The sequence below is a fragment of the Coturnix japonica genome, chromosome 2 (genome assembly GCF_054131305.1).
Source record: "Coturnix japonica strain WE chromosome 2, WE-NBRP24, whole genome shotgun sequence".
Classification (NCBI taxonomy): Eukaryota; Metazoa; Chordata; class Aves; order Galliformes; family Phasianidae; genus Coturnix; species Coturnix japonica.
Window position 1 is genome coordinate 76213944 of NC_140664.1, and position 25170 is coordinate 76239113.

Genomic DNA, 25170 nt, shown 5'->3' on the forward strand with positions numbered 1-25170 from the left:
CCCTAAAATGATCATTTTTGACTTTAGTCATTTATCCCCTCATCCAGATCTAGTCTTTCTATTTGTTGCACTCTGTCTCTCCAGTCCTGGACTGACATGAAACACGAAGGCAGCAGGTAGGTCTGAACTAAAGAAATTTCCCCCCACCCCAGGCTTTTAGCAACATAGCATTGCAAACAGTAGGAAAGTATCAGGGCCCTGGGAAGCCTAAACTGGTGGGAGTTTTACAGCACACACAGAATAAGTGAATGAGAGAACATTTAGTATAGCTATTTGCTTTTTCTACCCTGCAAAGGAAATAGAGCTTCATTTTAATTTTAAGTTGAAGGAGGTAAGATTTAGGTTGGATATCAGGGGGAAGTTCTTTACCAGGAGAGTGGTGAGATGCTGGCACAGGCTGCCCAGAAAGGTTGTGAATGCCTCCTCCCTGGAGGTGTTCAAGGCCGGGTTGGATTGGGCCTTGGGCAGCCTGGTCAAGTATTAGGTATGGTGGATGGTGGCTCTACATGAGGCAGAGGGGTTGGAGCTTAATTATCATTGGGGTCCCTTCCAACCCAAGCCATTCTATGATTTGATGATTCATGTTAATTACAAAACAAAAGCATAATGATACAATTACCTGTTACTCGGGGATGTATGTTGAACTGAGTCATAAAGCTGTTTTGAAAATGCTACTAGAAATTAGACATGGATAAAATGCCTGAAACTACATACACGACAACAAGGTTACTATCAAAGCATATGTATGTTAAGAAATGATCAACTGTAAGATATGCTATACATAAAGAGTAGCTCTCTAAAGCTGCTTTCCAAGATAATTCCAGTGGCTTCTTGTCCTCCCAAACAGAGTATGACAGCCTGCTAGCAGGTTTTGCTTACTGCTGTGACTGTTTTAATTGTAGTAGTAAATGGAAGTACTGCACGTCTCCTCAAGTTTCTTCTAGGTAAATCTGCAGAAATTCCCATAGGAGATTTCATGTGAATGTTCGGGAGCTGAAGCTGGTACAGAAGCAGATATCTTGCCATTACATCTCTTATCTGATGGCTAACATGTTGCTGCTGTTTCCCCAGAGATAGATCAAAAGAACGAGCCCCTCTAAGTGCATTTGACCTCCCCTTCAATCACAACAGGCTGAGCTGTGGCACCTTTTGCCCTCTTGTAGTGCACTGCCTTACCTCACTTCCAGATTCCATGTTGTGTCCCTGGCAGCAGCTGGCTGAGGCTGCCAAGAAGGAGCAGGGACACAAAGCAGCAGCCCACAAGCTGTTGCTCAACAGCCACAGGACAGCAGCACAAAGGCAGGAAAAGGATCATGTAGGAAATAAAATTTACCAAGGAGATATTCCAATTTCAAGACCCAAAGACAGTAAGAGGGTGTTCTGCCATGTAAGTACTGGACTGTCTGTGGACTGTAACAAGTCAGTCCTTCTCATCCTTTCATGGGTTCAGCTTCAGCAGGTATTTTTAATACTCAAGAATGCTTCCTACAGTCTCCTCTCCATAGGCAGGAAACAGTCACAGGAGTGAGGTGAGTAATTAACTGGGCTAGGTAACTGACTCACAAAATAGCGAAGAAAATGAAGAAAAACAGTGGAAGAATATGATCAGAGCCTCAGAGAAACTTTAAAAAGAAAACAACAGATATGCTACAGCTACAGCTAGATGGAAAATAACAAGAAGAAGTCCGTGTAAGGGATGAAAAGTATAGCAACTATGGCCAAAAATAAAAATAAAAATGAGATGAAAAGGAAAAAAAAGGTAGCACAACAGGTACATCAGCTTAGAACTGCATCTATGGGTTTCTTGAATATTTCTAGAGACAACAACTCAACTAACTCCCTGTACAGCCCATTCCAGTGCCTGACCACTCTTTTTGAAGAAATTTTTCCATATGTCCAAGCAGAACCTCCCCTGGTGCAGCTTGAGGCTGTTTCCTCTCTACCTATGGCTGTTATCTGGCAGAACATATTGACCCCACTTTTCAGGCAGCTGTAGCGGGCAATAAGGTCTCCTCTGAGCCTCCCCTTCTCCAGACTGAACAGTCTCAGTTTCCTCAGCCATTTCTTTTAAGACTCATTCCCCAGTCCCACACACTAGTTTTGTTGCCTTTCTCTCAGTATGCTCCAGGACACAAAGACATTGATGTCTTTCTCATAGTAAGGGGCCAAAAACTTAACACATTACTTAAGATGCAACCTTGCAAGATCTGAGTACAGAGGGCCAAACACCTCCCTGCTTCTGCTGCCTACACTATTTCTGGTACAAGTCAGGATGCCATTGGCCTTCTTGGCCACCTGGGCACACTGCTGGCTCATGTTCAGCCAAACATCATGCCACTGAAGGACATCAAAACAACCAGCAGGTGGATTGGTCAGCTAGGATAGTAGTGGATCAGGCAAATCTGGATTGGCAACATAAGGGTGATTTATTTCTGGCTTAGTGGGCCTATGATACTTCAGGTCATCAGGAAGAGATGTAACATATAGATGGGCTGAGAATCTAGGGGTGGACTTGATAATGAATGCTATTGCACAGGTTACCCATGAATGTGAAACGTGCTGCAATTAAACAAGTCAAACAGATAATGCCTCTGTGGTATGAAGGACAATGGCTGAAGTATAAATATGGGGAGATCTGGGAGACTGATTATATAACACTCCCACACACACACACCACAGCAAGCATTATGTGCTAACAATGGTGAAAGCAACCAGATGTCTGGATACATATCCCATGCCACACACTGCTACCAGAAATACTATCCTGGAACTTAAAAAGCAAGTCTTGTGGTGAATTGGTGTCCCAGAAAGAATTCAGTCAGACAATGGGACTCATTTCTAAAATAACCTCATAGACACCTGGGCCAAAGAGCATCTCATTACCAGGTATATCACATCCTCTATTGTGAACCAGCCTCTAGGAAAATCGAATGATACAGTGGACTGTTAAAGACTACACTGAGAACAGTGGGATATTCAAATGCTAGGGCACATACTTAGCAAAGGCCACCTGGTTAATGAACATTCAGGGATCTGCCAGTCAAGCTGGTCCTGCCAAATCTAGCCTCCTACATACTGATGGCTCATGTTGAATCTTTCATCAACCCAGCTCCCAAGTCCTTCTCAGAGCTGCTCTAAAGGCATTCTCTGCCCAATCTGTATCTGTGTTTGAGATTGCCCCAGACCAAGTGCAGAACCTTGCTCTTGGCCTTGTTGCACTTCATGAGGTTATCATGGGCCCACCTCTCAAGCCTGTCCAGGTCACTCTGGGTGGCATCCTTTCCCTCTAGCATGTCAACTCCACCACTCAGCTTGGTGTCATCTGTAAACTTGCCAAGGGTGCACTTCATTCAATGGTCCGTATCACCTACAAAGATGTTAAATAATACCAGTCCCAGCACCGATCCCTATGGAACACCACTCATCATTGGTCTCCACTTGACACTGAGCTGTTGACTGCAACTCTCTGAGTGCATCCATCCAGGCAATTCTTTATCCAGTGAGTGGTCCATCCATCCATCAAACCCATTTTTCTACAATTTGGCGATCAGTATGTCATGTAGGACAGTGTCAAACACTTTGCAAAAGTCCAGGTAGATGACATCAACTGATTTTTCTTTATCACTGACAGTGTAGCTCTATCAAAAAAGGTCAGAAAGCTTGTCAGGCATGACTTGCCCCTGGTAAAGTCATGGTGGTTGCCACCCCTTACTTATACATATAATTACTATTAAGTTTTTGTTTCTCTTTTCCTTTTCTGTTGTAAGTAGTTTTTTTCTGAACCCACAGATCCTATTTCTACTTCTCTCCCTCACCTCTCCTGGGGGGGACCAAGCAAATGATTGTGTGGAGCTGAGTTGAATGCCAGGCTAAACTAGCAGAACAGGAACAATGTAAAAAAAGATGAAGTACTGAACTACTAAAGATGGCTCAGAACTACATACATATCAGAAACTTTAAAATTTAAATCATCCAAGAAAGTTCTTTTTTCAGGGTCTGACAACAAAATCCAGTCACAACTGACAACTTGCAGATTAAGAAGTCACGAGCTCCAGGAGTGAAGGAGGACATCTATGCACAGAAAAAATTTGATATCCTTACCAATAGGACACAGTATCTGCTTCAGTTTGACTATCAACTCATTACCAAAAAGCTTGGCAGAAATTTTGAAAAAAGGGAAATAACATTATTTTTTCCAAGCTACCAAACATACGATCAGCAAGACAAATTTAACCAAGGTTAATGCTGCAGGCATACATCTTTCAGCCTTCAAAGAAAGTCTAGGGAGACAAACTAAATTTGGTAGAAGACAATCTGATTTTAAAAGCCCTGTCCAGATGAAATACGGCCCATGAAATTTGTTCATGCTGGAACAAACACTTAGGACGTGACCCCACAGAAAGGGTGTAACAGTCTGTAGTTTGTGTTACAGCGATTGGGTTGCTGATTTTTAAGTGCTACTTCTCTATCAGAAAGAAAAAACAATAGAAAAAACATCCTGAGAACTGTGCCTTAAAGGCTTAAGCTACTCAGAAACTCTGAAGCTATTATCATCTTTAGGCACAAGATGCAGGAAAATGTACTTCTACAAATACACTATATGATCCTTGAATACCATGCTGCTCCACCTGAAGCAATGCTTTATTATCCAACTCCAGCGGCTCCCCACCAATTGCAGCAGCAGTAAGCACTGGACTTATTAATAAACTTGTAAATCCACCTGTGCTTAGTATATTCCAAGCTCATAGGCACCACTAGAATCTCAAACGTAAAAAACACATACATCATGAACGTTACTACTGCCCAGTCTATACTTCCTGTTCTGTCCTCTGAAGGCCAAAGTTTAGTGGTGAGATGCTGGTGTTACTCAGTATTACACTAGTGACATGTTCTTGGGAAGTCTTTTCGCCTTTTGTATGCTTCAGGTTCAACATCTATAACCTGATAAAAAGCACTGGGTTCCACAGAGATCCTGTGTGAAACTACTGTGAAAAATGAAAACAAAAATAGAAAGTAATTAAAAAAACAGTAAACTAATTACTTTGATTTTTTTATTTTGATTTCTTAAGATGTAAAACCCATCAAATGCAAAAAATATGGCTGACACTTAAGTTTGGTAACAGACTTCAGAGGAAAGCTCGATTACTACTGACTGAATAGTGACACTTTTTAAAGCCACTCTCTAACGTGTCACTATGCTAAGTTTGTAAGCCTGGAGAGGAGGCATTTGGGAATTTATTGCTATGATTTTCCCAGCCAGAAAACATCGATCTGTCCAGAAACCAAAACAATTTTTTTTTTCTCCAGAAAAGAATCCTTTTCCATTGATCTCCCTATTAGAAAAAACAACAAAAATGTTTCCAAGATGAAAAAACACATCTTTATCATATTTTTAAAAGTTTTTTCAGGCAGTAGTTTCAAGTTCAAAATTACTTTTGTTTGATTTTTTTTTTTTTTATAGCTTCCTAGTAGTTACAGAGAAGCAGCAACAACAGAGCCCGAGTTAATATATATATACATGTGGGTGCCCCGTCCCTGGAGGTGTTGAAGCCCAAGTTAATATATATATACATGTGGGTGCCCCGTCCCTGGAGGTGTTGAAGGCCATTTTTGGATGGGGCCCTGGACAACCTGGTCTAGTAAATGGGAAGGCTGGTGGCCCTGTCTGGCAGGGGGGGTTAGAGGTTCATGATCCTTGAAGTCCTTTCCAACCTGGGCCATTCTGTGATTCTGTGATTATCGCTTCCCAACCTCCCTACCACAAGTAGGGTTGCCAGCTGCTAGATTAAATACTAGATAGAGTACTCAGGGCCCCATCCAATCTGCCCTTGAACATCTTCAGGGACTGGGCATCCACACCCTCTCTGGGCAGCCTGTTCCAGCACCTCACCACTCTCTCAGCTTTTCCCAACACCTAATCTAAATCTCACCTCCTTTAGTTTAAAACTATTTCCACTTGTCCTATCATTATCAACCTTTGCAAAAAGTTAATTTCCCTCATGTTTATAAACTCCCTTTAAATACTGGAAGGCCACAGTGAGGTCTCCCTGCAGCCTTCAGTTAAAGTGAAAGCAAAATAATAATAATAATAGTAATGAGCACATAACTACTTTCAGTATTGATTCCTTTTTCTTTAAGAGCTTGAATGGGACAAAGGAAGGAAAGTTACATACTGCTGTGGGTAACAAAGCAGGCAGGAAATATGGCTTAGCAGTCTAAAGAACACACACGATAAAGCTCACCCAAGTTCACACACAAGAACAATATTTATCTCCTCTTCCCACCGCTATTAGAAAAATACAGAGTCCAATAGAGCGTCTCCTTGAGCAAACTGCTCAGATAGAAAGGGATTAGAAAAAGTAAGTCAGGAAATAAAAAACTGAGGAATTGGAGGCAGAAGAATGTGGTATCAAGAATTCGTGGGAGAACAACATGAATCAGAGATGAAAAAGAAAATGAGCTCTGTCTTGTGATAGATAGAGACAGGTGTAAAATCAGACAATCTATCAAACACCTATACTCAACTACAGGCTCAGCTCAGCAGTTATGAAGACAGAGGTTAGGCTGTACTCTTGGAGTTTAAATGTAGTGTATGTGTATTTATGTTCAGGCAAGCTCTGAGCCCTGGTTTCAGTGTGAAAATGCTCTCTTGTGTTGGACTTCTAAGGTACTTCTGTGCTTCCAGATTCTGGTGTACTCTTACTTAGTTTTAACTTTGCTTTCATCATATGGAAAATACAATGCAAGTGAAGACCTCAAATAACCTCAAGGTTTAAAAGTATTTAGTGGAAGGCATACGGTTTGGACCCGATTATAATAAGCGATGATAAAACAAGGTTAAAAAGGAAGAGTAACCAGCCTGAGTCTTCATTAATATCACAGGTTGCTTGACACCCACACCACTTTTTCAAATAAGAAGTCTGTTTATCCCGTGCCTGTTGTGTTGGTTACTGTAGCTTTGCAGTCAGATTTCTGTCCCTTTCTTTAAAAAAAATAAAATGATTATCCCTGCACTTCTTGGCTTTAACTGGATTAATAAATGCTGACAAAGAATAAAAAATACTCCTTTAAAAATGACTCCAACCCAGCTGAGAGCTGTCCATACCAGAAATCTTTCAAGAAAATCTGTTCTCATCTTATTTCCAGCTGGGCTACATCCAATTCCAGAAGGATTTGTGCCGATGGTGAGAGAGAAATATCTGGATATTGATAGTTATTTGAATTGAGCCTCTGAATTTTGGATTCTGGATACAACCAACATTAAAAACACCAGAGATGTGTGGGAAGGAGCCACACTGAGAACAGTAACAGAAGGGAAAGGTGAGATGAGGTAGCTCCTTCTTCTGAATACTTCTGAGTACTTCTTCCCTCAACTCCATTCCTCTTGCTGACAAAGTCAGCAGCTCATAACCCCAGGCTCCCCTACCCACTTTCTAGACTTTTCATTCACACACACCTTTCTCTTTTCTTCCACTTTTGAAAGAGTTGTCCATAAACACCAATGCAGTTCTATATTCCACAAAATGCACTGTACGGAAGTCCTCTGTTGTAACACCTAGAAGAGACTGCAGAAGTACTGATATGCCACCTGAGCCAGGCTGATGCACAGCTTAAATACTGATGGGCGTATTCACAGTGTTTTCCTATGTTCTCTCATCTCCCAGTGAGCCTTGAGGAGGCTGTCTTTTTGCTCTCTGTTTATACAACACAGAGTTTCTTATTTGTGTGATGATAGGATCAAGGAGTCCTAGCCACAGATAACAACAGGTAATGATTCAAAAGAAAAGCCAAGAAAAATATGAGGCTGAGTTGTTTGAATTGCTTTCATGCAGTGTTGGAAAAAAAATAAAAAATAAAAAGATAAAATCATTATTTGGTAGTAGCAGAAGTGACTGAATCATGTGTGGTTTTTTGTTGTTCTGTTTTTAAGTGCCGTGTTGTTCCAAGGTTTTTGTCAACAATCATTGTCAGTTCTAATTCTCCAAACAGGCAAAAATCTCAGTGGAAATCCTGGCTCCGCTAAAGCCAAGTGCCAAATTTCCATTGGCTTCCACAGGCCTGGAATTCACCCGGTCACAACCTAGAGGAAGAATATTTGTAGTAGCAAACCAAATAAATATACCCATGTTTTTCTATGAAAAATCATATTGAGACCTTTTTTTTTTTTTTTTTTCCTGGCACGACTAGCCAAGAGTTGCACATAGTGATATAATACGAGATACGGCAGTACTTAAAACAGGAAATGACTGTGGACACATTGTCAGGGCAGTGCTATGCTATCCCAAAGGCTGAAGCAGAGAAAACTCCTTAAGAACTTTAAATGCTCCGGGAAATAAAATGAAATGAAATAAAAAACAAACCCAGAAATAAAATAGAATGCACAATGAAAATACCACAGTTGAAATTGCTGTGAAATTGAGATGAAACAAAGAGATAGCAGACTGTATTGAAAGAAAAATAGCATTGCATGGTGATTGCTGATAAGGTGCCAGATGCTGCCCTGTGTAAGAGAGAAATCATCCTGAGAGGGCTTTCCAAGGAATACAGTAGCAACACAGCAGAGTACCTTAGGGGGAAACAACCCTCCAAATAGACATCTTGATAAAGAAATTTGGGATGGGATGGAACTGCTGTTACACATCCAAAGAGTGACTTTCCCATTCAATAGAAACAACATGAACTGATGCATGTATATATGTACTCAACAGATCACAAGAAATTGAAAATGGCTCTTTCATGGATTATTAACAATGCATGTGCTGCCTAAATAGAGGTAATCCATTCTTAAAAGCTAGGATAATTATGTGGAAGTAATGGAAGGACATAAGGACATAAAAGATGTTTTCTGCATCAGATATCAATGACACTTTCAAATATTTAGTAATTTTGCTCAGGGTAACAGTGATTCATTGCATCACGACAGAGCACTACACAGCAGAGGAGGCAGTTATTCGGTGAAGTGATAGATCAGAAATGCTGAAGCCATCTGTGTGAATGACTTGGTGTCTGAATGTGACTAGAGATACTCTGTAACAGACACAGAAGTTCTGTATTTTTGGGGATGTGGCTGCCCACTTTCTTTTCTGCAAATGCAACTAGCTAAAAAACTATTTATCTCATTCACCTTTTTTTCCAAATCAGAATGCTTTTCCCCCACTGAAAATGGACTTTTGGCATGAGTTCCAGAGCCATATGGACTAAAAAGGTTCTTTCAGGTGAATAATTTAATAATAAAATTTAAGAGAATTACTTCTGTGACACCAAATTAACAGGTAATGGTGAATTCCTGTGATGATTTAAAGTCTTGTTTTCTTGGAACATAATCTGCAGCAATATTTTATATGACATAATATGGTATTTTTTTTAATGCAAGTATTAAAACATCATCAGAATCAAGGATGTCATCAAAAGCTTAACTGGCAAAGCCCCACGTTGCATCAAAACTGGTAATCATTTATGGAATATCATGGTATATATTTCTTCCCAGCAGTGCAGATTGCACAACTCAAAATTACGTTCACTCCAACATAATATCCATCTTTAATATTTCCTTGTTCTTGATGAAGAACTACTAAGTATTTCCCACATCTCTACTTCTAAACTTAAAATCTTTTGTGCGTGTGTGTGTGTGTTTGATGTGTATTTTATATGAACATCCAGCAGAGGGTTTTGCTGACAAGAACATGGTCTCTGAGCTCATAGAAATATGTTGTAAGTAGGTGTGGACTTGTCCTGTGAGGGAAGCAAATAAATAGAACACAAGTGCCCTGCAGTCACCCACAGCAGCTTACAACAGAGCTGCTAATATACAGACAGAAGGGTGACTTTGTTAGTAGAACTTTGATTGCAAATCAGTACCTTCTCCCTGCAGTTATGCTCCATGTCTCAGTCTCTAGCTCATATGTTTAGATCTTTATTGCTGTTCGAACCCCAGAAGATGCAAATTTTCTTCCTACCCAAACAGTGACTTCTGCTTTCTTCAGCTTTTGAGACACAAATATTTTTTCTTCAAAATACTTTTTAGCAATGCAAAAGAGTTTGTGGAAATGACTTCTGGCTCACAGGCAGGAGAACATACTGTACTTTTGTCATATGAGAGCTTCTTTTTATCTCCTTTTTTACTCACATGAACACTACCTTGCAGTCCATCTCACAGACCCCAGCTCTCTGGATGGTTTCAGAGGAAGATGGCTGGGCCTCAAAACAACTTTTATATTAAAGATTAACACACATCATCTATTTTACTCCAGTTTTCTATAGCTTTAATAATATTTTTTAATGTACGTTTTCCTAATATTCTCTTTTTCTCCTCTCCTTAACTAAACCAAGGGGGGGGGGGGGGGGGGGGGAGGATGAACAATCACAACATGGCCATTTTAAAATTTTAATATTAGGAAAAATAATAAAAAATGAAAGAATGAGATAATGGCTCTTTAATTTATTTTTTTTTTTTAACATCAGGCCATTTTTTCTTTTCTTCAGTCCAGGGTTGTATGACAAACTTATCTGACATCCTGGTAACAGCAGAAGTTGTGAGGTGATACCACCAGTGATAAAGATAGTTCTGCTAACACTTCAGTGATACAGAAGCAGTTCTATCTGGAAACAGTGTTATTCCTCCCTTCAGTTTAGCAATGGAAAGAGGAGGAAAAATAAATAACACAAATGAAAATCCCACTTTTCTACTATGTATTATCCCATATCAGCAAGAAAAGCTCCTCTGGCAATGAACTCCTCAGGGCTATTTCAGACCAGGCTGAAAGTTGACCTTAGACAGCAAATGTAATATCTTTGTATTAAATGCACCTGTTGCTTATTTTCTACCTAAAAAATGCAATGCTATTAACTTTAGTGCTTGCAGTGGGAGGAGGGCTGTAGTCAAGAAGTAATTCCACATCCAGCAAATGCTCCTATTTTTCATATCACTGTTCCACGACACATATAATGGGAAGTTAATTCACCATCAAAAGCAACAAGGTTGAACTGAACTCTAACAGCACTATATTCACTGAACATGCAACATCAGCACAGTTCTTAATGAAAAAAGATGAAAGAATTCATCTGAACTGCAAGACCAAACCAACAGAGGCAGGATTGAGCTAATTTTGCAAGAATAAACCTCACAGTATTGATATTCTTTGGTACTTTCTGCATTTGGTATAAAACTGGCACCATTCTTTTGCACAAGGAAGTTAACCACGCCAGTTATGTGGTAGAAACAGGACATATGTCAAAACAGCTTTGTTGGAGCAAACAATGCACATTGTGCAAGCGTGTAAAGGCAGATGTGACTTTGCAAGTCTAAAAAGCAAAACAGAGGAGCACACAATGGTAAGTATAATGGTTAGAAACCAGATATCACACAGGCATGAACTTTTATTTTGATTGAGGGAAAGAGAAGTTTGAATGGCTCCTCCACACAACATCATGGACACTCATGTACAGAAATAAACTATTTCAGTGAGCAGAATAGAAAGCAGAAGTGAACTGTGAGCCAGCAGGGAACAGCAGAATTCAAAAGCCCCATAGTCTGAAACTATAACAGTATGACATCAGGAAAAACATTCTGTTAGAAGAACGAACTTGAACTTTCTTCTCAATTTGCTTAGGTTTTTTACCCTCAGTTTAGATAGTTTCTTTATTCTTCTTTAAGGAGGAATGAAAGCATATCCCTGGATTTTCTTTTTGCAGGATAAATAGATGAGTAAAGCTGTTTCCTTGGGCAAGCCTAACCATCCTTGATAGGGGCTTTCTTAGGTACCATTCACAAGAAACTATTTATAGCAGAGGTAAATTCATAAGTGACAAGAAAATACTCACATTAACATTCCTTTCACTGAAGTGCTCCATCCCTATGTACACCATCAAAAGGTTTACAGTCATCACAGTATCTATTTTAGCTTACATACTGGCTTTTTAAGCATACATATCAACATAAGTGAAGAAAGTTGTAAGATACAGCCATGCAGAACCCCTTCCTCACAGCAAGAGCAGCATCAGAACATGTCCAGCAAAACCCAACCATGTACAAAATCTGTGTTATGAAGACTAAGAGAAATTATCTTATACTAACACACTGTTATTGAACTGAGCTCAGGAAGTGTGGTAAAAATATATGAGAAAATCAGTCGGTGTATTTAAATATGGTGAGTCATTTTCAACAGAGACTATGCTGTGGCTGCATAGACAGAATACAAAATAGTACACGAATTTCAAACACACAAGATAAAGGGGAAAATGATAATAATAAAGCCAGAGAACTGCTGACCAAACAGTGCTTTGAGAACATTTTTCAATATCAGATAAAATAATAATAAGCAGGTTAACAATATATGAAGAGAAGATAGTTAATGTTTTAGAAGCATCAATATTATATTAAGGCATAGATTAGATAACAGCTTGCATGCAATTGGTCTGTTAGCAAAACCTGGTTTGCTCCTAGCATCATCACCTGCAAGTCATGGCAATGGGAGCACAAGACCTTGTAAAGAACCTAGTTACCCAACTATTTTATTGCTGTGCATCAAACGGTAACTGCCATCTCTGTTTGGCTATTTTTGTCTTGTACTTTTCTCTATTGAATAAAAATGCCATGCAACAACATGTCTAAGATATTATATAAGATATATAGTGTACATGTTATTATTATATGGCTTAGTGGCTTGTGGTAGCAAGAGTAATGGGAGGATGGTTGGACTAGATGATCTTGTAGGTCCTTTCCAACCTTGTGAGTCTATGGTTCTATTACATTAAAAAGGTGTGTGCTTTTTGTTTTGCTTTGTTGTTTGTTTGTTTGTTTGTTTGTTTTGTTTTTTGTTTTGGTTTTGGTTTTTTTTGGTGGAAATCCTTTTATTTTAGGATTCAGAATCACTTGGTGTTACATTTTAATTTCTAATCAGGCTCAAAGTTCCTACTTGCAGAATACACTGGGAAAGTACAAGGAGATTTAAAGTGGAAAGTGAAATATTGAGAAGACCTTTTATTCAGGTATGTTGAATGGAAATCCTGTAGCTAGTACAAATGAATGTCAAAGTCCCTCATTCACAGACAAGAAGGGAGAAATAAGATAATCATTTTACAAATAAGAAGGAAAAAATATTCCAAATCCCTCACTTTCCTCCTCTTTCTACATACTACAGAAATACACATGTCAGTGTGTCATCTTGTTAATACTGCTGCTGGTGTGCACACAAACACATCTGTCTTCTTTGTTTATTCAGTCATCAAAATTCCAAGTCTGCAAGCTAGTCATAATTATGCTTTCCAAAGAGGCAGGCACCTGCCATTTACTGTACCTTTTTCAGTTACATCTAATTGAAGACTTGAGCTCAAATAGAGGAAGGGAGACAAGAGTTCTTCAAACTGTCTAAACACTTTCCACTGAATAGAAAGAAAAAAGTAGTCTTTTACTCCAGCTCATAATAAGCCCTCCAACATGACAGGCATTATAAAGAACTGGGACACGAGACACCTTCCCTTCCTCTAAGCACCCCACACCATGCAGATGCTTTCTGCATGTTTGATGGCTCACAGACAGAAGAAAAGTCCCTAGCCTTCCCAGTCACTGCTAAAGATAAGCTGTAAGTGCATATCCTTAGTACTGAAAGTTGTTCTGGCTGTTCCAGTAACTTCCTCTTTAGAAAAGCACCCAAATGATGGAGGGCAGCAAGTTAGAGATTACAAAAATAAATAAATAAATAAAATAAAAAATAAAAAAGAAAGAAAAAAATTTTCCAGTGATTTTAAAGTTTAGATGACTGATCATAGATTATCTTCTCAGAGTACAGCTGTAAAATCCTTGACAACAGTAACCTAATAGGCATTGAGCTAGAGTAACCTAGGAATTGAAGAAGATAGAATAAGCCCAGCTGGCTCCACTTACATAAGGGATGTAATTAGACCTAAAAGAGAGGCTGATTTTAGCCTGTATGATCTGCATTAAGTCCCTTTCTGAAAGCATTTTTGAGAAGGTGCTTCTGATACTTGTGTATGTGCACATGTGTGGTGGGATTTTCCCTTTCCTCAGGCAGTACTGGAGAAGTGTATATCAAAAGACAGTAGGAGGATATCATCTGGGGACAACAAGACAAGTTAGAGAAATTCTTTCTTGTGACAGGTGATGTGATGTGAGAAGCTGACCACAATGGTCTGTCCCCCAAAATCATAGGAAACAAACAAACAACAGCTCATTTATTTTTAACAAACTACACTAAAAGCAAAACATGCAAATAGAAAATATCTCGTAACCATCAAGGGAAGATCCACCGTTGAGCTGTAGAACACACGCACAAGAAAACCATTATAGGTGAAAATACAATAAATCATCATCACATCAGTAATACAACTAAAAAGGTGCACCAACATCATACATCATCCTCTTGTAATCAAAGCTAAGATGATATTTTTAATCCACGTAAGTGACATTACTAAACCAGCCCCATTACTAGCTTCCTACATGCAGAGGAAGCCTGTAGTGTTTATAAGTTTGATTTTAAGATAATGGATGATAAGTGCCATTTAACCATTGAGAATCTGTTTTCTACATAAAATCTAAGCTTGAGGAATAAAATGTAAATGCTAAAACGGAGCTATCCTGGTTGTTTGAAAGCCTGAAGTATTCAGTGCTTTTGACTAAAAAAGTCAAAGTTAGCAATCTTTTGTCATTTGTACTGGCATCTGGAGAATGCAAACAGCTGTATAAGAGGTAAAAGAATGCGAGATTATATTTTCCTGCCTTTGCACATTTTACATTTTCTACAGGGAAACGTGGGCTCCTCACCAAGGCCAAGGTGATTCCTTCAGATTTCCCTGGACAGAACTGCCCAAACAATTGTATGGTTGCTTCCTCATCAGGGACCGTGCTGCCCTACCAACTCCAACCTGTAAATAGCTAAGCTATGTATATCTACTCCATTTAAGTCCTGCTTCAAGGGGTTAAAATCTACAGCAGAGAACAATCCATTTTGTTCCCTAGTCAGATACTGCAGAAAAAGATATGTTTGTCAGGTCACAAGAGCGTAACAGTACACTGAGATATATTCTGTGGGTTTTAATAAATGAGTACTCTTTGTACGATCATGTTTCCTTTCTTGCAATAAATAAAGACAAAAAGACAAGATTGATTTGTCAGTCTGTATCACAGAACAGTTTTTCTTATGTTCATCTCCACATTTATTTATTTATTTATTTATTTTGTAGTGCTTTATGTTTCTGGTGCTTCATTTTCCTATGGTCTCAATATTCCACTAGTACTTAAAGACACAGATGACAGGCAGATGACATTGCCTGTCAGACAAGAGACCTAACATTCAAGTCAGTATTTTCAGATTTAATGTGTTTTCCTGCAAGGATATATGTTGATAGTGATAAGGAGTGCCAGATCTGATGATACAAAACATGCAGAACTTCAGGTATGCAAAGAATCATGCTGAATTCCTTGGGATTACTTGCATGGTTAACCAGAAGCAGGTGTGGTAATCTTTGCAAGACCAAGGTCTTACTTTTAAAATAAATTAGGAGGTCAAATTCATTTCAGAGATCACTTCACTGGCCAAGTAAACGCAGAATTGATGAACTTAGTGCAATGACTTAAAAGTTTCATTTGACTTACAGTCTTCTCTGTCTATTCTTTCTCCCACTCATTAATGCATTTAGCAATCCACTTGGGAAACTAGTGTAATTTCACTGAATGTTTCAGAACTTATTTGAAAGTGTAAGGGAATATAAGCACACAAAATGCAGGCACGTTATTCTTTTGTTTACTTTGGTATCATCATCTCCACTTTCTGTTGCAGTTTATAAGCCTGGCATTAGCAATAAAGCACTCCGTTCACTTCTCTTTCACTGATTTGAGCAGAAAGTCTTGTTGTTTGACAGCATGGATTATCTGGGTTCGTGATGGCCTCTGAGTTCAGAGGGAGATTGAGAAATAACTCTCAAGTCATTCTTTCTCCACCTAAGCACTGAGCACTAATTCAGTTTAAGCTTTGGAGAGAGAAGCAAAAACAAGACAAGCCCAATTATGCTTAGGAAGATGACAAGCAATCCAGGGGAGGAAAGGCACACAAACTGGTGCATCACTAGCCTGCTAGAAGGGAAACATGAACTTACTGAGGCAGGTTCAGGGCTTTGTCCATGTAATCCTCTCGCGGCACTGAGGACAGACTTCAGAATGGTATACAAAGATACTAAACAAAGCAAATTCTTGTATTTGCGATGAGGAGCAGTAAGGGTGAATTGCCTCTTAGGACGGACTCTGTCTCTTATTAGAGCTTGTTTCATACATGCACAGCAAAGGTAGCACCTCACAGCACACACTGGTAACAAAAACAAGAACTCCCTTTACATCTTTTATATTATTATATTAAACACACAGCTACCTACTACACTTTACTAGCATTCCCTCTTTTGCTGTTCCTTTTATTTCACAGTCTCTGTTATTTATGGTCTATGTCGTTCCTTGTTCACTGCTTCAGAAAATGAAGATAATGAACAACGTTTGTGGTTTGCCTTCTGCGCTGCTGGTTTCTTGGTTTTTTTTTTTTCATTGCTTATTCCCAAGAGGGCTGCCCTGTCTGTTCTTTTTATACTTACGTGATGGATAGCTCCAATTTTCTTCTTCAACATAACACAATTAACAAGGCTTTCTAAAAGCACCCAATAGTCTCTCTGACTTTCTAAATAGAGAAGCAGTGAGTGAGATTACTTTTACTACAGCACAAACAGAATAAATAAAAAGTAGGCAGGGTAGACTGAACTTTTGTATCCAAAGCATGCTTTCAAACCCAGAACTGAACAAAGCTCTTTCCTATATAGAAAGGGGTGAAAGGAAAGCTGGGTCAATTTCTCAGAGCAATATAATGTGTTCTGGGAGCTGCCCCCATGATCCGTGGGACTCCTCGTGATGAAGGCTGTGCTCAGACAGAGTTGGGGTCTGGGGACAGCTTCTTGTCCTGGGCACAAAGGCCTCATGGCACAGGCAGCCTGAACATGTCCCTTCCCACCAAAAGTAGGTGTAAGTCCATCTTAAAAGAAAGATTAGTCAGGGTAACCCCATTGCAGGCACCGGGTGAACTGCTCTGACTATGCCACCAAGCTCTGACTAGCAAGCATGGGTAGTATTCTAAATTTAAGTTACCTAAAATAGCTATGTTCACCTACATGATGCTGCTCAGGAACACTGTGTTGGCTCCACAGCATTGTGCTACGTTGACATAATCTTAATTTTCCCTTGCTAGATGCCTCTTCCTTCTCCTCATCCTTTTACCCTGTCCTCATATTGCTTCAGATTTAACTTGTTTCCTGAGCATTGGTTTCAAGGGTTGCACGAATCAGGGTGACACAAACTTTGCCAAGCCACTGTTGACATTCCAAGAGTGGTGCAATAGCAAGAGAAGAGATTGCAGATATTCAATAAAACAAAAAGGCAGGTTTGTTTTTTCTAGAAAAGTTTCATTTGTTCTGGCAGGTGTGTCTGATACCTTTTGCATAATGATAAACCCACACACATTCTTCATGCAAATAGTGACCCAACAGTTGCTCTTAGTTGCTTCAAGTAAGTGCATGTAACAACCTGCACTTACATATACACACATGTTTACAAAGCATTCATACAGTACAAAGTAAACAGAGCCCATTGTGCTGAGGGAGGGACGCAAAGCACTTCTGGAACAGAGGTGCTGTACCATAGCCAACATGGTCCAAATCAGCTAAAACTGTCAAAATTCTTCAGAAATATAGGGATTCTCTGATAAAGTTTATCTTTCTTCTAGTGTCTACTACCAGATAATTTTTTTCTGACATGTGCATTATGTTAAATGCCTCACTTATCTCAACTATTCCTGTCCCATGAAGGCTTCGGGAGAAGTGCACTGGAGCTACTAGAGATGTAAAACATGAGTAGCTGTAAGCAGAGGCACATCACCAACCTCTCACTTGAGGAACAAGTGTTTTAATGTCCAGTGTGGCTGCTGAGGCTCACAAATTTGGACCCTTCTGAGGGCTGAGATTAGCCCTCATTTGGGTAAATACATGTGCTCCATACAACTGCCTTGCAAACTCAGGCTTGGCCAGTAGAGAGTTTCTCATGTCCTTTGTCACATCCTCTGCTAGCTTTCTTCTTTAGATCCTCCATTGCTGAGCCTTGAAGGTCTGCAGAATATTCCTTGTACAAGTCCCCGCTATTAATTAGATCAGATAATTACTAAGAGCTTCATTTTTGTTGTTAGAGTTTTCACTTCACAACTGAACCCAATCTTGATAGATTGCTGAACAGTTTCTGAACAGAAACAATAAATAAGACTGTTCAACAATACAGTTGTTTTGGTAAACTTGTACCTTGCTGATGATTCTTCACATTGCTGTACTTTAAAATAGAAAATAAAAAAGCATTTCTGTGTATGTGGTAACATCTGTACATATCTAAATCTACTTTATTAAGCCAGAATTATAATTTTCATGTGCAACTCTGCTACGCCAAAGGTACGTTAATACAGTTAGTATAGCTGAACTTTCTGCAGACAGCCAGCAGGTCAAATTAGCTTTGTTTGATATAGAGACAACTGTAGTACCTGACCATGAGCTTGGAGGGACTGATTTATAACAGATGAGAAGAAGGTACAGCACTGCTTTTCTGTTGTACTTGCTGGCATGAGCACTCTCCGGTGTCTGCGCTGAGCAACAGATAGTTTAACTTCATCCTGGACTGGCACTGTAATCACTTAAGGAACAAATTAATAGTTCACTTTTCAGACCCAGTGGCTCACCTGTGTTTTCAAGCCAGCCAAATGTACGGCTTTTAGTTATGTAACACTCCTGCAGGAGCAGTTCACATTTCCACACTTGACTTTGCACTGAAATATCCTAGGAGCACCCCACAGCTTAAAAAACATTTGTGGAAGCCAATGGAAATGGTGCCTGAGCACCCAGCCTGGCATCAGCCACCCTCCTCCACTCTGTCAGCGCTCATTTATTAACTCATCATTTCACCACAAGCAGCACAGCAGCTTCTGTGGCAATGGAAAGCAAATTAGAGTCAGACCACCACTGAGAATGCTAAAACTACTCAAATAGCCACAGTTCAAGTCACACCTAAAGACACTTCATGCTGCAAGGAGCTAGCATAAGCATGGGCAACGGGATGTAAAGGGAGCATTTCAGGATCCTGTAAATGCAAATGTGCTTAAAAACCTTTTGGATGTGGTGCTCAGGGCCATGATTTAGTGGGGGGTTGTTAGACTTAGGGTAGTATGGTTAGGTTGTGTTTGGACTTGATCTTTAAGGTCTTTTCTAACCTGAGTGAATCTATGATTCTAAATGAAAGGCAGGAATGTTCCCCACTGGGACTGAGATACTGTCCTTCGGGAGTTCTACTGTGAGTTCAGTGGAGTCAGGATTTCATCTTGTCATACATTTAATATTCTAAAAGGAGCAAAGCTACACAGACTTTGATATCCAGATGATTAATTGTGGTTCATACAGAGAGGTCCTGTGAAACATACTGCTACCACTGTAAGACAGTAAATGTTTTATGCCTGTTTGGGTGTAACTGCTGCAACTTGCCATAGGAAGTAGACCAAATAAAGCCAAAAATCCAGATAGGTTTCTGATGCTTTCTAGGAGACACTTTGATCTTTGCATCTTCTAATGTGTCAAATATATTATAAGTTTTGTCTTTCCCTGTGAGTAAATTCATTTGTTTCATATTACGCTCAGTTTTAGAAAAAGCACTAGAATCAGTTTCAACGTGATTAAGAAAATACCTAATAATTGTCATCAAGCTTATCTGATTGGCATTTTAGCTTGAGTTCCTACTAATAAAAAACTATTTGAGACTTTAACAGAAATGTAAATGTTGAAGTTTCACAGGTCATTGAGTTTTATAATATTGAGTCATTGGCCTATTATGCATTGATCGAGCAAATAGCAAACGGTGTGACTTGCCAAAGAGCATTACACAAATATTGACTAGGAATTCATGACAGTCGGCTACTCTCCAAAGGCTGCAAAAGTTAACAGGAAATTTTTACCTGGGGCAACTGCAAGCCTCTGCTTTAAGACAGACATTTACAGTGGTTCCTTTTTGTAACCATCTTTTCTAATCCAGGCAATCTTACCGTAAACAGATACACACTTGAAGAAAGTGCTTCTATTCATGTCAGTCTTCTCGCTTATCTCTCAGTCATCTCATAATTCCAGCAATCTCCATTGCTCTCCTTAATTAATCATATAAATTAAACAAGCAGAAATGCAAATATATGCAGTGTACTGCTTCATGCTTAAATTTGATTTGTATGAAGTGTAATGTATTTTATTTCCATCAAAGGCAGGAGTTTGATCCTAGTGCTCATTTGCAGAGGGCAGCATTTCAGTTCAGAAAGGAGAAAAAGCTCTCACTAAGCTCTTCTCAGAGCACCTCCTGGAGCAAAGGCTGTTTTGTAAACATCCAAATATCTTCTTCATAGAATCACAGAATATCCCTAGTTGGAAAAGGCCCACAAGGATCATCAAGTACAGCTCCTGGATCCACACAGAAACACCCAAAATAGAAACCCTGCATCTGAAAGTGCTTTCCAAACACTTCTTGAACACTGGCACTCAGGGCTGTGCCCACTGCCCTGGGCAACCCGTTCCATGCCCATTGCCCTCTGGTACAGATCCTTTCCCTAACCCCCAGCTGCCCCTCCCATGACACAGCCCCATGCCATTCCCTTGGGCACTGTTGCTGTCACAGAGAGCAGAACTGAACAAAGCCTCAGCTGTTCCTTGTACTCCTTGTCCTCCAGACCCTTCCCCATCTTAGTAACCCTCCTTTGGACATAATAGTTCTGTGTCCTTCTTACACAGTGGCACCCAAACCTGCACTCAGTGCTCCAAGTGAGGCCACACAGCGCAGGGCACAGCAGAACAGTCCCTTCTCTCATCTGATCAGCAGCACTGGGACTGATGCACTCCAGGCTTAGGGTTTCCACAGAGCACAAAGCACCACTGAGTAGATGCTATCTTAAATCCAACCTTTTCCTAGGACATAGAGCACATTACAGGGGTTTCAGACCCCGCTTCACAGTCGGAGGCAGAAGCATGCACCATTTCTCTTAAAGCACAGCTGGAGGAGGTTACCCCTAGTTTATCCACCTGGCTCAGAACCAGAGGCCTCACCCACATCCACAGGGGAACTGGCTTCATTTCCCCCTCACCACAAAAGAATTCAAATCAATTCTCTTGAAGAGACTACAAGGCAGCTTGGGATTAATAACATCCATTCCTGAGGAAGCAGTTCCACACTACTTGGAATAATCAGATATTTTCTTAGCCAGGGAGAATGTATAGTCTCTTAGACATTCAGCTGGAAGGAGAAAACAGAGTGTCAGTCCTTGTTCTGCTGCCTATTTCATACTTCTGTGCTGTACATTTAATAAGACAGGAACTGACATCAGTGTCTTTTGTCCCAGGTGAGCAGTTAACACGAGATCTCAGAATCAGTCTCAATCTCCTTCTTCCCTTTTCATCTAATGGATGCTGAACTAGTCCCTGAAAATCAGCCCAATTTCTTTAGGAGACAGCAGCCAGGACGAGATAATGTCTTCTGCACAAGCTGGTAACTGAGCTCAGTCTCTGGGCTTCTTACAAGACTGATAGGGCAGCCTGGACACCCTAAAGACAGGCTTGCTGCCCTTCCCAGCCACTGCTACACCATCAGGTGAACAAAAAGTGCACCTCCATGGTCAGCTATGTTGACAATCCTCAAGAGGCTTTCAATCACCAGTTAACAGACAAAGTCATAGAAAAATTATAATTTGAATTTCAAGAGATTTGCATTTGCATCACCATTTTCCAGTTTTCCTTAAAGCTCCAAGCCACAGACTGGAATGGGATTCTGGTCTGCATCTGGTTTAGGAGCAGAAGCATCTCAGAAACAGCTTTTGCAGTTTCCTGCCAGCAGAGTACACCCAGGAAGACCATAGTCCTGAACATGGATCCTACCTTGAGGATACAGGCACTCACTTCCACCATCTGTGTACTAAGAACACACAACATCCAACACCTCACTTCACTCATCCCTAAAATTCTTTAAAAATACATAAAGCTGCTTTGAAACTCTACCATTTTTGGCTTGCTGTGCTTTCCAGTAGATAGAACTTCAACACTGCTGTTCTTTGAGTAGCAGTGATTTGAAGACAGCTGAAATAGAACTGCTGCACCTTGCCAAGAACATTTCTCTTGACACAAGCTCGTGACGGATAGATCAATAGCTTCTTGACTCCTCATATCCTTTTCAAATTACTACTCCTGATATATACCTGAGTAGGCCATCTTATCAGATAACTTAAACAAGCAACCTGTCTACACTTTAATTGTTATTGAGGATTAATGCTGTTTATAAAATGAAATCAATACAATCTCTATTGCTTATTAACAGAAACATTCTGGGCTCTGCTTTGTTTGCTTTGCTTTTCAATTAGTTTCTATTATTTTCCCTATTAGCTTTTAACAAATAGCTGTAGAAATAAACTTAATGGTTGTGAAACTGTTATCAGAGTCAACAAAGCCCCTTAATGGAAAGTCTTGTATATTTAAATGTAAAAAAAAAATCCACTGTTTAATCATTTGACATTATGAGATAAGTTTATTACTATACATCTGTTCTGTGCTGGGCCTAGACTTTTTTTCTAAGCTGAGCAATTAAGAGTTCTTAAGAGTTCTCAAAAGTTCAGGTGTCAGAACAGTTAAGCTCTTCATTGCATGTAAGATGAATAAACTCTGCAGTCTCTTAAAAAATAGCAAAAACAGAGTGGGCACAAAACAGTGGGATTGCCAGGCACCTAATAAATACTGTCCTATTACATTGTAAAAGTGTTCTTAGCACTGTGCATCCGTTAAGTATCTGAAATATCTTCCAGATACTATCCATGCTGCCATCAGTCACATCGACTGCTGCAACTAAAAGGCTTTGTTCCTCTCCAGTAGAATGGAAAAGAAGAAAGACAGGCTAAAGTTCCTCAGCTCTAGATACACTTTTTAGTATGAATCATAGAATCATTAAGGTTGGAAAAGACCAAAAAGATCATCTAGTCCAACCATCAACCCATCACCATCATGTCCGGTAAATCATATCCGTCAGTGTCACATCCAAATGATTCTCAAACACCTCCAGGGATGGCGACCTCCTTAGATCCAGAGTGAGAATAGATGTTAGTGAAGGCCAATGGTAATCTGGCAGGGAAGAATAGATTTGAAGGTGATGAGAAGCAATAATCTACGCAACAAATCTCAGTGTATAGTGTGATAGCAGTGCATCATTCTCCAGCTAGCACTGAGATAGTACAAATCTTTTTTCTCAGTCTTTTTCTTTGTTGCTGCGCTTCAAATAAAATCAACTTTGCTTCCGTGTTGGTCACCACATAGAAGAAACTCTGTGTGACTGAGATTGCAATGGAAACTTTCTATCTATGGAAATACAGTTCTACCAAAGTTGCTGAAAGCAATGCTGTCTTTTTTGTGCCATATTTTCACCTATTATTACTCACAGCCAGAGACAGATGCAGATCTAACTCTCTTGGCTCACTCTTTGTGCAGTCTTGGTAATTTAGCTGGACTTGGTCATTAAGCAAACAAATTTCCAACAGACAGAAAGCTGAGTGGTTGTGCAGTGTCTGCTGCCACTCACACTGCAGGCACTAAAAACAATGGAATGATACTTGCATCCCTGAGCAGAATGAGCCTGACTTGACAAGCATCACCTTGCCTCTTCCTTCACTGGCATAAGTAGAGAACTGGTGTAAATTCAAGACACTGCTGAATAGGTCCAGGAAATAGATACATTTTTGGATGCAAGTGTATAATTCCTTCACAGACAGGGAAGACAGTGCAGGCCCTTTGCCATTTTGCTCCACGCCATGTATTCTGAACAGCACATAAATAAATAGGTCTGAAAGCCACTGGACACAGAACACAGGCTGCCTATCAGAGCCAGTCTCCAGATGGCTCTGCACTCTCCTTGGTTTCAAATAATTCTGTTTGCAAGTGAAAGAAACATTCCTAGCCTTCAAGCAGCGCTGACACATTCCAAGGTGGGGCGAGGCAAAAGGTTATGAAACTTGCTCAGGTGTCATTTATTTCATGAAAGTTTTCTGGTTATTATAATCAAATGTCAATTGTCTGTAATTGCTGTATGCAATGGAAAATCCCTACTCAGGACATGTTTTGCCACTAGCTGTTAAAGTACGCTCACCCTCAACAATGAAGCAATATTTTTAAAACAGTTTTGACATGTAAGCAGGCCCAGGAGTATAATTAACATATGTTTATTTTGATTTATTTTTTTCTTATTGTTTTCCCTGTAAGGAAACCACCCTATATTTCAAAAGAAGGGTTCAATGTAGAATGAAAGACTTCTTCCAGCCCATTTTAATTCACTGTAGTTATCTTATTACTAATTAATAACACATTCTGCTTTGATGGCCTTTGTCTTATCTTGCAGTAATCTCACAAGACACGACTGCATCGGTGGCTTACATAGTAAGAATCAGATCATGGAGCACAGCTAGAAGTCACCTCATATGCAGTTATGAGAGTATTCTCTGATAGCAAGTTGGCAGTAAGAGCTGCAAAATACAGTGAAAACTGTTGTGATCCAGAACTGTTACTATTCTATGATTCTACGATTCTATATAGGGATGTGCTTTAGTGGGCATGGTGGTGATGGATTGATGGTTGGGCTTGATGGTCTCAGAGGTCTTTTCCCTCTCTAACAATTCTATGATTCTATGATTCTTTGATTCTATCATATGTTTCTATGAACAGAGAAGTAAGATTTGGTATAAGAACTTGGACTGTGCATGTGTTGGGATGGGAGCGGCAGACAACATCATTTTAATCTTTTTGTGTTTTTATCTTTTCTTATAAATGAAATGAATTAATGGATTAGATATGCATATAATAACAAGATTACTGGGGGAGGAGGGACTAGAGGTAGGGTGACAACACTTAAACTGATGGAGAAAAAAAATAAGAAATTTTCCATTAGCTAATATCTTCTTAGTTTAACAGTCTGTGGGAAAAAAAATAAAGAAGCAGGACAGCTTATGTTCTGGAGCTGAGGATAAAGAAATTCATATCAGAATCCAATGCCAAGGTCAGTTTATGCATGGATGGTGTAGACTTGCTGTCACT